This window comes from Tupaia chinensis, unplaced genomic scaffold, assembly GCF_000334495.1.
Source record: "Tupaia chinensis unplaced genomic scaffold, TupChi_1.0 Scaffold000050_1, whole genome shotgun sequence".
NCBI classification, from domain to species: Eukaryota; Metazoa; Chordata; class Mammalia; order Scandentia; family Tupaiidae; genus Tupaia; species Tupaia belangeri.
Window position 1 is genome coordinate 1962015 of NW_006159508.1, and position 5530 is coordinate 1967544.

The 5530-nt window shown below is 36.5% G+C and overlaps 1 pseudogene; it reads left to right on the forward strand.

Moving 5' to 3' along the window:
- Positions 1-223: 223 nt before the first annotated feature.
- LOC102474153 (pre-mRNA-splicing factor 38A-like) lies at positions 224-4853 on the forward strand (annotated as a pseudogene).
- The last annotated feature ends 677 nt before the right edge of the window (positions 4854-5530 follow it).

The following is a 5530-nucleotide window of genomic DNA, read 5'->3' on the forward strand; positions in this document are numbered from 1 at the left end:
CTGTGAAGTTTGTTTATATTAAGAATTATTTAGGAGTTCCTTATGCAGTAGTGTTTCCACTTACAAGGTGGTTGCCTAAGCAGTTTAGTGAGATTTCCTCCACTTTTCTCCATCCCTGTTGGTGTTGTGTGATTTCGTTTTGTTTCATTAGGTTTACTTTTGTTTTAACCTGGATGTGCCGCATTAGAGGACCTGATGGAAATAGGTATGAAAGAGTACTAAAATGGCAAACCGCACAGTGAAGGATGACCACAGCATCCATGGCATCAATCCTCATTATGTGGTGGAGAAGATTATTCTGACGTGAGTTTATGAGTCCAAGTACTGGAAAGAAGAGTGCTTGGGACTTACAGCTGAACTTATAGTTGATAAAGCCATGGAGTTAAGGTTTGTTGGTGGTGTCTATGGTGCCAACATAAAACCAATGCCCTTTCTGTGTTTAACATTGAAGATGCTTCAGATTCAACTGGAGAAGGATATAATTGTGGAGTTTACAAGAAATTAAAAAGTCTTTGCCTACTCCAGTATCTCCCAGAGTTTTCCCAGTATTTTCCACCAGTAGTTTTATAGTTTGAGGTCTTAGGTTCAGATCTTTGAGTCATTTCGAGTTGATTTTTGTTAATGGTGAAAGATGGGGAACGCTTCTACACTGTGTGAATGTAAACTGGTTCAGCCACTGTCAAGAACAATACGGAGGTTCCTCAAAGATCTATAAATAGAACTACTATTTGATAAAGCAATCCCACTTCTGGGTATCTACCCAAAGGACAGAAGAATGCTCAGTTGGAAAAGTGCTTGCACATCAATGTTTATTGCAGCATTTTTCATGATCGCTAAGACATGGTACTAACCCAAATGTCCACAAACAGATGAATGGATGAGAAAAATGTGGCACATACACTCTATGAAATACTACTCAGCCATAAAGAAAAAAAAATAAGACCCTGGCATTTTATAGAAAGTGGTGGGATATAGATGCTCTAATGCTGAATGAAGCAAGCCATGATATGAAAGAAAGATATTGTATATACCCACTTAATATATACTGACTATCCATACTTTATGGTAAGGTTCAGATCTTTGAGTCATTTCGAGTTGATTTTTGTTAATGGTGAAAGATGGGGAACGCTTCTACACTGTGTGAATGTAAACTGGTTCAGCCACTGTCAAGAACAATACGGAGGTTCCTCAAAGATCTATAAATAGAACTACTATTTGATAAAGCAATCCCACTTCTGGGTATCTACCCAAAGGACAGAAGAATGCTCAGTTGGAAAAGTGCTTGCACATCAATGTTTATTGCAGCATTTTTCATGATCGCTAAGACATGGTACTAACCCAAATGTCCACAAACAGATGAATGGATGAGAAAAATGTGGCACATACACTCTATGAAATACTACTCAGCCATAAAGAAAAAAAAATAAGACCCTGGCATTTTATAGAAAGTGGTGGGATATAGATGCTCTAATGCTGAATGAAGCAAGCCATGATATGAAAGAAAGATATTGTATATACCCACTTAATATATACTGACTATCCATACTTTATGGTAGAGACTGAAATATTGGAGGGCATAAAAGCAGTAAAAATAGTTAGAGATGCTGAAGACAGTGTGAAATGGGGTGGAAGAAGGGAAAGTTATGGAAAAGGATAGCAAGAGAACAAATAGAGAGGCATGGGATTAGTGGGATATGGAAATGGTTTATTACCTGTTGATGATAGCATATATAGTTTTCTCAAATGGACTGGTCTGAGAAATATTTCACATTGGGTAAAGTCTTTTTATGAGCAAAATGAAAAATAGTAATTGAATGAATGTTTAAAGAAATAATGAGAATAACAATAATAATAATCTGGAAAAAAATTATGAAAAGCTATTTGATGATGATGTAGATAGTGATGTCTTTGTCTTGACTATATGCATGGTATTCCTTCTGGAAAAAGAAATGTAATACACTGTAAAGTTATACATGATTCAACGTAATATAAACAAGATCATGATAATAATGAACAAAAAATTTAAAAAGAAAGAAAATAAAGAATGACAAGTGCTGGCACACACAAAAAATGAAGATTAAGTATGTCCTCATGTTAGGGGCACTTTATATGAGGCTGACTGGCACTGCAATTGATTGTTATAAGCACTTGGAGCCTTTGTATAACAACTATAGAAACATCAAGAGCAAGAACTGAAATGGGGAGTTTGAACTGATGCCTGTAGATGAATTTATTGATAAATTAATGCACAGTGAGAGAGTCTGTGATATTATTCTGATGCAGTTACAGAAATGCTAGGTGTTTGAGGAAGCTGAGCAACTGGAGCCTGGAGTAAGTGCTCTAGAAGAAGACACGGATGATGTGGAGTCCAGTGAAGAAGACGAGAGGAGGATGAGAAGTTGGAAAGAGAAGCTACCAAGACTTGGACAAGCCCCACCGCTCTCCCACACTTGCTACAGAAGTAGGAGCCAGTCTCCCAGAGGCAGAGCCCATCTCCCAAAGAAGAAGCCCTTCACCTTGCGGAGAAAGACATCGGAGCAAGAGTCCAAGACATCACCGCAGTTCCTGAGATCAACCGCACAGATCCCGCTCCAAATCCCCAGGTCTTCACCATAGTCACAGACACAGAAGCCACTCAGTTTCCTAAAAGGTTTAGGAAAGCCCATAAAAAGAGCCAGAGAGGGCTCAGTCTGGTTTTTGCCCAAATGACCCCCAATGAATATGAGAGTAACTCTCTATTGTAGAAGAATTAAGATCTACTCAGACAGCTATATTTTGATTTTTTCATATAATTTCTTTACTTATGTCTTAAATGAAGGGGGTGCCGAGTTTTGTATCTCTTTCTGAATTATAGTCAACATTTTTGAGGCATCATGAGATTTCCTAAAGTCATTTTTCTACCCTACCAACCTGGACTGTATTCAAACTCACGAAGATAGAAAGATGGAGGTTAGGGGATATGAATAACAAGGAAAGAATGTGACTCTTTGGTGACCCTTTCTATTTTTGCTATTAAACCTGAAACACACACACAAAAAAGTTATCTATTTCTCTAAAATTACAGCTTAATGAAAGATTGTGTTTCCTAGAGAGAATTCAGCTTCCAGACTGTGTAAACTAATATGCATAGGTGATCAATCAAGAGTATTGGTGAGTTTAACACATTTTTAGGAGAAAAAATCCATCCTTCTTCCCATTCTCCTCCCATTCAAGCCTTATCACTGCAGTAGCAGAAGCAAATCAGAGCACAATAATTACTCTTATTTAAATTGAGTCATCAGAAAAGTCACGGTGGATTTTTGCATAGAATAACATGAAAAAATACACATGACTTTTCCAACAACCCAGTAGTTCTTTAGTCAGTTTTTAAAGTGGCCTGGCTGCCAACAGCCTAGGAATACTCCCCTTTCACCACATCCCCTCCAGCACTTATCATTATTTGTTTTTATAATCTTCACCATTCTGACTGGGGTTAGGTGGTATCTCATTATGGTTCTCCCTTACAATGAGGGATATTGAGCATTTTTTTCATAATCTTTTTGACTGTTTGTGTGTCTTCCTTAGAGAGTTGTTTATTCAACTCATTTTCCCATCTTTTCATTGTGTTAATCATTTTCTTCCGGGTAAGCTGCTTGAGTTCCTTGTGTATTCTGGTTATCAGTCCCTAATCTGAGGCACAGTTAACAAAAATTCTCTCCCATTCTGAATGTATGAATAGTAATAATAATAAAATAAATGAATAAATAAAAATAAAAGTAAAAATAAAGTGGCCTGGCTGCAACAGTCAATAGATATTGAAGTTACATGGGAAAGCCCAGGGTTCAAATCCTTGGTGAACCTGAATTCACCTTGTGAGCACACCCATACTTCAGGTTCTGAGTAGACTTACACTTGTGTGGCAAAGTCTAGGGTTTGGATCCTCAGTGGACTGGATTTCGTGAGTACACCTGTCAGTGTCCAAGATCCTGGCTAACTAGAAAGCTAGGAGGAGACACTCTGGATGATGGGGCTGTCAAGGGTCTCTCTTTCTCTTTGTCTCTATCTCTCAAAAAATGGATGAATAAATTTTAGCTTGTATTTCACACTAAAATTTAAAATATGAAAAAAATCAAGGATACTGTTACTGCCTTTTTGAGTTTTAAAAACATACATAAAATACATATATAATAAATATAAATATGTTTTATCTGTATATACACATACATATTAGTACACATGTATACAATATGTGTATATATCTTTGGGTAGAAGAGAATAAAAAGTATAATTTATTATGTGAAACACTGACAAACATATGCTTCTAGACCTGTCAATTCTAGTACAGCTACTTCTTCTTGGAGCTATTCCATTCCCCTTGACTAAATATATATTTATAAGGTATTTTTGGACATACTCTTGCTTCAAATTTCAGATTGGTTTTCAGGGTAGGCATATAAAAACATGCCACTCTGCTTATCTATTAAGCAAGTGATTTTTTTTTTCCTCTGGGCTGAAATTCATTTCTGAAACTGTTTAGCACTGCTATTTATATAAACCTTTCTGTGGTTTTAACTTTTTCTTAATATGAAATTTTGTTTTACAGAGAGTCTAATACAACATATTTAGGAAACATTAAATTGGCAATTGAGATACTGTGTACCCGTAAACCAGATTCTTGGCTGTTACACGAGAGAAAGTCAGTTTGCCGCAGTGAGCAACCAAGTAAAAGTGACTTTAAGCAATTTTATTTTTTGTTTTTTGTTTTTTGTTTGTTTGTTTGCCTGCTTTCAGATTTTTGCAGAGGAGTTACCATCAAGAATCAATCAGCTGTAGAAAGACTATTTGAAGACCTGACACTAAAGGAACATTCCTGAAATATTTCTTTAAGATTCTCTTTCACTAGGCCCTGATATTTCTTAGAATATCCCTCATGCACCTCACAGGATGGTATTACTGTTGATTGCTTTGGCAGCTCAGTTGTACCCTGTGGCCAAATCTCAGGAACCACTTGGAAAAGGCACAAATTTAAATGATAGTTTATAGACTGTGGTTCAAAGAAACTGGACGGATGATTCTTCCTTGGATTTATTAGTGTCATCACATCCACAAGTTTATTAAACAATTCTGGGAACTCTTTAATATCTTGACCCTTTTATAGTACTATAGATCAAAGCCTTTGGACTCTTCCCAGTAGTGAAACATCATTGCACAGTGTGGATTAGGACCAAGAAACTACCTCTGAGAGGACTGCGTAGCCTTTAGTTTGCATCTCATAGACTAATTGTATTAATACTTCATGAAATCTTCCTCTCCTTAAATATTTCTGTAAATATATTCTTTCACTTATATTGCATTTAAATCAGTAAATTTTGAGTGGAGCAAAATGCTCTCCATAATACAGATGGGCCTTGTCTCATCAGTTAAAGGCCTTAATCGAGAAATGCTGACTTTCCTTGAAATAAAGGCAATTTTGCCAGCTGACAGCCTTCAAATTCAAACTGCAAAATCAACTCTTCTTTGAGTTGCTAACCCATTGACTTACCCCCAAAAG